The following is a 10721-nucleotide window of genomic DNA, read 5'->3' as shown; positions in this document are numbered from 1 at the left end:
GAAGTCTGGAGGGTGAATCAGAAGAAGCAGAAGAAGGAGAAGGAGAAGGTGAAGTCTGGAGGGTGAAACAGAAGAAGCAGAATAAGGAGAAGGAGAAGGTGAAGTCAGGAGGGTGAATCAGAAGAAGCAGAAGAAGGAGAAGGAGAAGGTGAAGTAAGGAGGGTGAATCAGAAGAAGCAGAAGAAGGAGAAGGAGAAGGTGAAGTCTGGAGTGTGAAGCAGAAGAAGCAAAAGAAGGAGAAGGAGAAGGTGAAGTCTGGAGGGTGAATCAGAAGAAGTAGAATAAGGAGAAGGAGAAGGTGAAGTCTGGAGGGTGAAGCAGAAGAAGTAGAAGAAGGAGAAGGAGAAGGTGAAGTCAGGAGGGTGAATCAGAAGAAGTAGAAGAAGGAGAAGGAGAAGGTGAAGTCAGGAGGGTGAATCAGAAGAAGCAGAAGAAGGAGAAGGAGAAGGTGAAGTCTGGAGGGTGAATCAGAAGAATCAGAAGAAGGAGAAGGAGAAGGTGAAGTCTGGAGGGTGAATCAGAAGAAGCAGAAGAAAGAGAAGGAGAAGGTGAAGTCTGGAGGGTGAATCAGAAGAAGCAGAAGAAGGAGAAGGAGAAGGTGAAGTCAGGAGGGTGAATCAGAAGAAGCAGAAGAAGGAGAAGGAGAAGGTGAAGTTAGGAGGGTGAATCAGAAGAAGCAGAAGAAGGAGAAGGAGCAGATGATGTCAGGGGGATGAAGCAGAAGAAGTAGAAGAAGGAGAAGGAGAAGGTGAAGTCAGGACGGTGAAGCAGAAGAAGCAGAAGCAGGAGAAGGAGAAGGTGAAGTCTGGAGGGTGAATCAGAAGAAGTAGAAGAAGGAGAAGGAGAAGGTCAAGTCTGGAGGGTGAATCAGAAGAAGTAGAATAAGGAGAAGGAGAAGGTGAAGTCTGGAGGGTGAAGCAGAAGAAGTAGAAGAAGGAGAAGGAGAAGGTGAAGTCACGAGGGTGAATCAGAAGAAGTAGAAGAAGGAGAAGGAGAAGATGAAGTCAGGAGGGTGAATCAGAAGAAGCAGAAGAAGGAGAAGGAGAAGGTGAAGTCTGGAGGGTGAATCAGAAGAATCAGAAGAAGGAGAAGGAGAAGGTGAAGTCTGGAGGGTGAATCAGAAGAAGCAGAGGAAGGAGAAGGAGAAGGTGAAGTCTGGAGGGTGAAACAGAAGAAGCAGAATAAGGAGAAGGAGAAGGTGAAGTCTGGAGGGTGAAGCAGAAGAAGTAGAAGAAGGAAAAGGAGAAGGTGAAGTCAGGAGGGTGTATCAGAAGCAGTAGAAGAAGAAGTAGGAGAAGGTGAAGTCAGGAGGGTGAATCAGAAGAAGCAGAAGAAGGAGAAGGAGAAGGTGAAGTCTGGAGGGTGAATCAGAAGAATCAGAAGAAGGAGAAGTAGAAGGTGAAGTCTGGAGGGTGAATCAGAAGAAGCAGAAGAAAGAGAAGGAGAAGGTGAAGTCTGGAGGGTGAAGCAGAAGAAACAGAAGAAGGAGAAGGAGAAGGTGAAGACTGGAGGGTGAATCAGAAGAAGTAGAAGAAGGAGAAGGAGAAGGTGAAGTCTGGAGGGTGAATCAGAAGAAGTAGAAGAAGGAGAAGGAGAAGGTGAAGTCTGGAGGGTGAATCAGAAGAAGCAGAAGAAGGAGAAGGAGAAGGTGAAGTCTGGAGGGTGAATCAGAAGAAGCAGAAGAAGGAGAAGGAGAAGATGAAGTCTGGAGGGTGAATCAGAAGAAGTAGAAGAAGGAGAAGGAGAAGGTGAAGTCTGGAGGGTGAATCAGAAGTAGGAGAAGAAGGAAAAGGAGAAGGTGAAGTCTGGACGGTGAATCAGAAGAAACAGAAGAAGGAGAAGGAGAAGGTGAAGTCTGGAGGGTGAATCAGAAGAAGTAGAAGAAGGAGAAGGAGAAGGTGTAGTCTGGAGGGTGAATCAGAAGAAGTAGACGAAGGAGAAGGAGAAGGTGAAGTCTGGAGGGTGAATCAGAAGAAGCAGAAGAAGGAGAAGGAGAAGGTGAAGTCTGGAGGGTGAATCAGAAGAAGCAGAAGAAGGAGAAGGAGAAGGTGAAGTCTGGAGGGTGAATCAGAAGAAGCAGAATAAGGAGAAGGAGAAGGTGAAGTCTGGAGGGTGAATCAGAAGAAGCAGAAAAAGGAGAAGGAGAAGGTGAAGTCTGAAGGGTGAATCAGAAGAAGTAGAAGAAGGAGAAGGAGAAGGTGAAGTCTGGAGGGTGAATCAGAAGAATCAGAAGAAGGAGAAGGAGAAGGTGAAGTCTGGAGGGTGAATCATAAGAAGCAGAAGAAGGAGAAGGAGAAGGGGAAGTCTGGAGGGTGAATCAGAAGAATCAGAAGAAGGAGAAGGAGAAGGTGAAGTCTGGAGGGTGAATCAGAAGAAGGAGAAGGAGAAGGTGAAGTCTGGAGGGAGAAGCAGAAGAAGTAGAAGAAGGAGAAGGAGAAGGTGAAGTCTGGAGGGTGAATCAGAAGAAGTAGAAGAAGGAGAAGGAGAAGGTGAAGTCTGGAGGGTGAATCAGAAGAAGCAGAAGAAGGAGAAGGAGAAGGTGAAGTCTGGAGGGTGAATCAGAAGAAGCAGAAGAAGGAGAAGGAGAAGGTGAAGTCTGGAGGGTGAAACAGAAGAAGCAGAATAAGGAGAAGGAGAAGGTGAAGTCAGGAGGGTGAATCAGAAGAAGCAGAAGAAGGAGAAGGAGAAGGTGATGTAAGGAGGGTGAATCAGAAGAAGCAGAAGAAGGAGAAGGAGAAGGTGAAGTCTGGAGTGTGAAGCAGAAGAAGCAAAAGAAGGAGTAGGAGAAGGTGAAGTCTGGAGGGTGAATCAGAAGAAGTAGAAGAAGGAGAAGGAGAAGGTGAAGTCTGGAGGGTGAAGCAGAAGAAGTAGAAGAAGGAGAAGGAGAAGGTGAAGTCAGGAGGGTGAATCAGAAGAAGTAGAAGAAGGAGAAGGAGAAGGTGAAGTCAGGAGGGTGAATCAGAAGAAGCAGAAGAAGGAGAAGGAGAAGGTGAAGTCTGGAGGGTGAATCAGAAGAATCAGAAGAAGGAGAAGGAGGAGGTGAAGTCTGGAGGGTGAATCAGAAGAAGCAGAAGAAAGAGAAGGAGAAGGTGAAGTCTGGAGGGTGAATCAGAAGAAGCAGAAGAAGGAGAAGGAGAAGGTGAAGTCTGGAGGGAGAAGCAGAAGAAGTAGAAGAAGGAGAAGGAGAAGGTGAAGTCTGGAGGGTGAATCAGAAGAAGTAGAAGAAGGAGAAGGAGAAGGTGAAGTCTGGAGGGTGAATCAGAAGAAACAGAAGAAGGAGAAGGAGAAGGTGAAGTCTGGAGGGTGAATCAGAAGAAGTAGAAGAAGGAGAAGGAGAAGGTGTAGTCTGGAGGGTGAATCAGATGAAGTAGACGAAGGAGAAGGAGAAGGTGAAGTCTGGAGGGTGAACCAGAAGAAGCAGAAGAAGGAGAAGGAGAAGGTGAAGTCTGGAGGGTGAATCAGAAGAAGTAGAAAAAGGAGAAGGAGAAGGTGAAGTCTGGAGGGTGAATCAGAAGAAGCAGAAGAAGGAGAAGGAGAAGGTGAAGTCTGGAGGGTGAATCAGAAGAAGCAGAAGAAGGAGAAGGAGAAGGTGAAGTCTGGAGGGTGAAACAGAAGAAGCAGAATAAGGAGAAGGAGAAGGTGAAGTCAGGAGGGTGAATCAGAAGAAGCAGAAGAAGGAGAAGGAGAAGGTGAAGTAAGGAGGGTGAATCAGAAGAAGCAGAAGAAGGAGAAGGAGAAGGTGAAGTCTGGAGTGTGAAGCAGAAGAAGCAAAAGAAGGAGAAGGAGAAGGTGAAGTCTGGAGGGTGAATCAGAAGAAGTAGAATAAGGAGAAGGAGAAGGTGAAGTCTGGAGGGTGAAGCAGAAGAAGTAGAAGAAGGAGAAGGAGAAGGTGAAGTCAGGAGGGTGAATCAGAAGAAGTAGAAGAAGGAGAAGGAGAAGGTGAAGTCAGGAGGGTGAATCAGAAGAAGCAGAAGAAGGAGAAGGAGAAGGTGAAGTCTGGAGGGTGAATCAGAAGAATCAGAAGAAGGAGAAGGAGAAGGTGAAGTCTGGAGGGTGAATCAGAAGAAGCAGAAGAAAGAGAAGGAGAAGGTGAAGTCTGGAGGGTGAATCAGAAGAAGCAGAAGAAGGAGAAGGAGAAGGTGAAGTCAGGAGGGTGAATCAGAAGAAGCAGAAGAAGGAGAAGGAGAAGGTGAAGTTAGGAGGGTGAATCAGAAGAAGCAGAAGAAGGAGAAGGAGCAGATGATGTCAGGGGGATGAAGCAGAAGAAGTAGAAGAAGGAGAAGGAGAAGGTGAAGTCAGGACGGTGAAGCAGAAGAAGCAGAAGCAGGAGAAGGAGAAGGTGAAGTCTGGAGGGTGAATCAGAAGAAGTAGAAGAAGGAGAAGGAGAAGGTCAAGTCTGGAGGGTGAATCAGAAGAAGTAGAATAAGGAGAAGGAGAAGGTGAAGTCTGGAGGGTGAAGCAGAAGAAGTAGAAGAAGGAGAAGGAGAAGGTGAAGTCAGGAGGGTGAATCAGAAGAAGTAGAAGAAGGAGAAGGAGAAGGTGAAGTCAGGTGGGTGAATCAGAAGAAGCAGAAGAAGGAGAAGGAGAAGGTGAAGTCTGGAGGGTGAATCAGAAGAATCAGAAGAAGGAGAAGGAGAAGGTGAAGTCTGGAGGGTGAATCAGAAGAAGCAGAAGAAAGAGAAGGAGAAGGTGAAGTCTGGAGGGTGAATCAGAAGAAGTAGAAGAAGGAGAAGGAGAAGGTGAAGTCTGGAGTGTGAATCAGAAGAAGCAGAAGAAGGAGAAGGAGATGGTGAAGTCTAGAGGGTGAATCAGAAGAAGCAGAATAAGGAGAAGGAGAAGGTGAAGTCTGGAGTGTGAATCAGAAGAAGCAGAAGTAGGAGAAGAGAAGGTGAAGTCTGGAGGGTGAACCAGAAGAAGCAGAAGAAGGAGAAGGAGAAGGTGAAGTCTGGAGGGTGAATCAGAAGAAGTAGAAGAAGGAGAAGGAGAAGGTGAAGTCTGGAGGGTGAATCAGAAGAAGCAGAAGAAGGAGAAGGAGAAGGTGAAGTCTGGAGGGTGAATCAGAAGAAGCAGAAGAAGGAGAAGAAGAAGGTGAAGTCTGGAGGGTGAAACAGAAGAAGCAGAATAAGGAGAAGGAGAAGGTGAAGTCAGGAGGGTGAATCAGAAGAAGCAGAAGAAGGAGAAGGAGAAGGTGAGGTAAGGAGGGTGAATCAGAAGAAGCAGAAGAAGGAGAAGGAGAAGGTGAAGTCTGGAGTGTGAAGCAGAAGAAGCAAAAGAAGGAGAAGGAGAAGGTGAAGTCTGGAGGGTGATTCAGAAGAAGTAGAATAAGGAGAAGGAGAAGGTGAAGTCTGGAGGGTGAAGCAGAAGAAGTAGAAGAAGGAGAATGAGAAGGTGAAGTCAGGAGGGTGAATCAGAAGAAGTAGAAGAAGGAGAAGGAGAAGGTGAAGTCAGGAGGGTGAATCAGAAGAAGCAGAAGAAGGAGAAGGAGAAGGTGAAGTCTGGAGGGTGAATCAGAAGAATCAGAAGAAGGAGAAGGAGAAGGTGAAGTCTGGAGGGTGAATCAGAAGAAGCAGAAGAAAGAGAAGGAGAAGGTGAAGTCTGGAGGGTGAATCAGAAGAAGCAGAAGAAGGAGAAGGAGAAGGTGAAGTCAGGAGGGTGAATCAGAAGAAGCAGAAGAAGGAGAAGGAGAAGGTGAAGTTAGGAGGGTGAATCAGAAGAAGCAGAAGAAGGAGAAGGAGCAGGTGATGTCAGGGGGATGAAGCAGAAGAAGTAGAAGAAGGAGAAGGAGAAGGTGAAGTCAGGACGGTGAAGCAGAAGAAGCAGAAGAAGGAGAAGGAGAAGGTGAAGTCTGGAGGGTGAATCAGAAGAAGTAGAAGAAGGAGAAGGAGAAGGTCAAGTCTGGAGGGTGAATCAGAAGAAGTAGAATAAGGAGAAGGAGAAGGTGAAGTCTGGAGGGTGAAGCAGAAGAAGTAGAAGAAGGAGAAGGAGAAGGTGAAGTCAGGAGGGTGAATCAGAAGAAGTAGAAGAAGGAGAAGGAGAAGGTGAAGTCAGGAGGGTGAATCAGAAGAAGCAGAAGAAGGAGAAGGAGAAGGTGAAGTCTGGAGGGTGAATCAGAAGAATCAGAAGAAGGAGAAGGAGAAGGTGAAGTCTGGAGGGTGAATCAGAAGAAGCAGAAGAAAGAGAAGGAGAAGGTGAAGTCTGGAGGGTGAATCAGAAGAAGTAGAAGAAGGAGAAGGAGAAGGTGAAGTCTGGAGTGTGAATCAGAAGAAGCAGAAGAAGGAGAAGGAGAAGGTGAAGTCTAGAGGGTGAATCAGAAGAAGCAGAATAAGGAGAAGGAGAAGGTGAAGTCTGGAGGGTGAATCAGAAGAAGCAGAAGAAGGAGAAGGAGAAGGTGAAGTCTGGAGGATGAATCAGAAGAAGTAGAAGAAGGAGAAGGAGAAGGTGAAGTCAGGAGGGTGAATCAGAAGAAGTAGAAGAAGGAGAAGGAGAAGATGAAGTCAGGAGGGTGAATCAGAAGAAGCACAAGAAGGAGAAGGAGAGGGTGAAGTCTGGAGGGTGAATCAGAAGAATCAGAAGAAGGAGAAGGAGAAGGTGAAGTCTGGAGGGTGAATCAGAAGAAGCAGAAGAAAGAGAAGGAGAAGGTGAAGTCTGGAGGGTGAAGCAGAAGAAGCAGAAGAAGGAGAAGGAGAAGGTGAAGACTGGAGGGTGAATCAGAAGAAGTATAAGAAGGAGAAGGAGAAGGTGAAGTCTGGAGGGTGAATCAGAAGAAGTAGAAGAAGGAGAAGGAGAAGGTGAAGTCTGGAGGGTGTATCAGAAGAAGTAGAAGAAGGAGAAGGAGAAGGTGAAGTCTGGAGGGAGAATCAGAAGAAGTAGAAAAAGGAGAAGGAGAAGGTGAAGTCAGGAGGGTGAATCAGAAGAAGTAGAAGAAGGAGAAGGAGAAGGTGAGGTCTGGAGGGTGAATCAGAAGAAGCAGACGAAGGAGAAGGAGAAGGTGAAGTCTGGAGGGTGAATCAGAAGAAGCAGAACAAGCAGAAGGAGAAGGTGAAGTCTGGAGGGTGAATCAGAAGAAGCAGAAGAAGGAGAAGGAGAAGGTGAAGTCTGGAGGGTGAATCAGAAGAAGCAGAAGAAGGAGAAGGAGAAGGTGAAGTCTGGAGGGTGAATCAGAAGAAGCAGAAGAAGTAGAAGGAGAAGGTGAAGTCTGGAGGGTGAATCAGAAGATGTAGAAGAAGGAGAAGGAGAAGGTGAAGTCTGGAGGGTGAATCAGAAGAAGCAGAAGAAGAAGAAGGAGAAGGTGAAGTCAGGAGGGTGAATCAGAAGAAGCAGAAGAAGGAGAAGGAGAAGGTGAAGTCTGGAGGGTGAATCAGAAGAAGCAGAAGAAGGAGAAGGAGACGGTGAAGACTGGAGGGTGATTCAGAAGAAGTAGAAGAAGGAGAAGGAGAAGGTGAAGTCTGGAGGGTGAATCAGAAGAAGTAGAAGAAGGAGAAGGAGAAGGCGAATTCTGGAGGGTGAATCAGAAGAAGCAGAAGAAGGAGAAGGAGATGGTGAAGTCTGGAGGGTGAATCAGACGAAGCAGAAGAAGGGGAAGGAGAAGATGAAGTCTGGAGGGTGAATCAGAAGAATTAGAAGAAGGAGAAGGAGAAGGTGAGGTCTGGAGGGTGAATCAGAAGAAGCAGAAGAAGGAGAAGGAGAAGGTGAAGTCTGGAGGGTGAATCAGAAGAAGTAGAAGAAGGAGAAGGAGAAGGTGAAGTCTGGAGGGTGAATCAGAAGAAGTCGAAGAAGGAGAAGGAGAAGGTGAAGTCTGGAGGGTGAATCAGAAGAAGCAGAAGAAGGAGAAGGAGAAGGTGAATTCTGGAGGGTGAATCAGAAGAAGCAGAAGAAGGAGAAGGAGAAGGTGAAGTCTGGAGGGTGAATCAGAAGAAGCAGAAGAAGTAGAAGGAGAAGGTGATGTCTGGAGGGTGAATCAGAAGAAGTAGAAGAAGGAGAAGGAGAAGGTGAAGTCTGGAGGGTGAATCAGAAGAGGCAGAAGAAGGAGAAGGAGAAGGTGAAGTCTGGAGGGTGAATAAGAAGAAGTAGAAGAAGGAGAAGGAGAAGGTGAAGTCTGGAGGGTGAATCAGAAGAAGTCGAAGATGGAGAAGGAGAAGGTGAAGTCTGGAGGGTGAATCAGAAGAAGCAGAAGAAGGAGAAGGAGAAGGAGAATTCTGGAGGGTGAATCAGAAGAAGCAGAAGAAGGAGAAGGAGAAGGTGAAGTCTGGAGGGTGAATCAGAAGAAGCAGAAGAAGTAGAAGGAGAAGGTGATGTCTGGAGGGTGAATCAGAAGAAGTAGAAGAAGGAGAAGGAGAAGGTGAAGTCTGGAGGGTGAATCAGAAGAAGCAGAAGAAGGAGAAGGAGAAGGTGAAGCCAGGAGGGTGAATCAGAAGAAGCAGAAGAAGGAGAAGCGGAAGGTGAAGTCTGGAGGGTGAATCAGAAGAAGCAGAAGAAGGAGAAGGAGATGGTGAAGACTGGAGGGTGAATCAGAAGAAGTAGAAGAAGGAGAAGGAGAAGGTGAAGTCTGGAGGGTGAATCAGAAGAAGTAGAAGAAGGAGAAGGAGAAGGCGAAGTCTGGAGGGTGAATCAGAAGTAGCAGAAGAAGGAGAAGGAGAAGGTGAAGTCTGGAGGGTGAATCAGAAGAAACAGAAGAAGGAGAAGGAGAAGATGAAGTCTGGAGGGTGAATCAGAAGAATTAGAAGAAGGAGAAGGAGAAGGTGAGGTCTGGAGGGTGACTCAGAAGAAGCAGAAGAAGGAGAAGGAGAAGGTGAAGTCTGAAGGGTGAATCAGAAGAAGCAGAAGAAGGAGAAGGAGAAGGTGAAGTCTGGAGGGTGAATCAGAAGAAGCAGAAGAAGGAGAAGGAGAAGGTGAAGTCTGGAGGGTGAATCAGAAGAAGCAGAAGAAGGAGAAGGAGAACGTGAATTCTGGAGGTTGAATCAGAAGAAGTAGAAGAAGGAGAAGGAGAAGGTGAAGTCTGGAGGGTGAATCAGAAGAAGTAGAAGAAGGAGAAGGAGAAGGTGAAGTCTGGAGGGTGAATCAGAAGAAGCAGAAGAAGGAGAAGGAGAAGGTGAAGTCCGGAGGGTGAATCAGAAGAAGCAGAAGAAGGAGAAGGAGAAGATTACGTCTGGAGGGTGAATCAGAAGAAGTAGAAGAAGGAGAAGGAGAAGGTGAAGTTTGGAGGGTGAATCAGAAGAAGCAGAAGAAGGAGAAGGAGAAGGTGAAGTCTGGAGGGTGAATCAGAAGAAGCAGAAGAAGGAGAAGGAGAAGGTGAAGTCTGGAGGGTGAATCAGAAGAAGCAGAATAAGGAGAAGGAGAAGGTGAAGTCTGGAGGGTGAATCAGAAGAAGCAGAAGAAGGAGAAGGAGAAGGTGAAGTCTGGAGGATGAATCAGAAGAAGTAGAAGAAGGAGAAGGAGAAGGTGAAGTCTGGAGGGTGAATCAGAAGAAGTAGAAGAAGGAGAAGGAGAAGGTGAAGTCAGGAGTGTGAATCTGAAGAAGTAGAAGAAGGAGAAGGAGTAGGTGAAGTCAGGAGGGTGAATCAGAAGAAGCACAAGAAGGAGAAGGAGAAGGTGAAGTCTGGAGGGTGAATCAGAAGAATCAGAAGAAGGAGAAGGAGAAGGTGAAGTCTGGAGGGTGAATCAGAAGAAGCAGAAGAAAGAGAAGGAGAAGGTGAAGTCTGGAGGGTGAAGCAGAAGAAGCAGAAGAAGGAGAAGGAGAAGGTGAAGACTGGAGGGTGAATCAGAAGAAGTAGAAGAAGGAGAAGGAGAAGGTGAAGTCTGGAGGGTGAATCAGAAGAAGTAGAAGAAGGAGAAGGAGAAGGTGAAGTCTGGAGGGTGAATCAGAAGAAGTAGAAGAAGGAGAAGGAGAAGGTGAAGTCTGGAGGGAGAATCAGAAGAAGTAGAAGAAGGAGAAGGAGAAGATGAGGTCTGGAGGGTGAATCAGAAGAAGCAGAAGAAGGAGAAGGAGAAGGTGAAGTCTGGAGGGTGAATCAGAAGAAGCAGAAGAAGGAGAAGGAGAAGGTGAAGTCTGGAGGGTAAATCAGAAGAAGCAGAAGAAGGAGAAGGAGAAGGTGAAGTCAGGAGGGTGAATCAGAAGAAGCAGAAGAAGGAGAAGGAGAAGGTGAAGTTAGGAGGGTGAATCTGAAGAAGCAGAAGAAGGAGAAGGAGAAGGTGAAGTCAGGGGGTGAAGCAGAAGAAGTAGAAGAAGGAGAAGGAGAAGGTGAAGTCAGGAGGGTGAAGCAGAAGAAGCAGAAGAAGGAGAAGGAGAAGGTGAAGTCTGGCGGGCGCAGCAGAAGAAGCAGAAGAAGGAGAAGGAGAAGGTGAAGTCTGGAGGGTGAAGCAGAAGAAGCAGAAGAAGGAGAAGGAGAAGGTGAAGTCTGGAGGGTGAATCAGAAGAAGTAGAAGAAGGAGAAGGAGAAGGTGAAGTCAGGAGTGTGAAGCAGAAGAAGCAGAAGAAGGAGAAGGAGAAGGTGAGGTCTGGAGGGTGAAGCAGAAGAATCAGAAGAAGGAGAAGGAGAAGGTGAAGTCTGGAGGGCGAAGCAGAAGAAGCAGAAGAAGGAGAAGGAGAAGGTGAAGTCTGGAGGGTGAAGCCGAAGAAGCAGAAGAAGGAGAAGGAGAAGGTGAAGTCTGGAGGGTGAATCAGAAGAAGTAGAAGAAGGAGAAGGAGAAGGTGAAGTCAGGAGGGTGAAGCAGAAGAAGCAGAA

The sequence above is a fragment of the Somniosus microcephalus genome, unplaced genomic scaffold, assembly GCF_052327205.1.
Source record: "Somniosus microcephalus isolate GS21.2 unplaced genomic scaffold, FLI_Smic_1.0 unresolved_chr6, whole genome shotgun sequence".
Classification (NCBI taxonomy): Eukaryota; Metazoa; Chordata; class Chondrichthyes; order Squaliformes; family Somniosidae; genus Somniosus; species Somniosus microcephalus.
The sequence above is the reverse complement of the archived record's forward strand: the minus strand, read 5'-3'. Positions refer to the sequence as shown.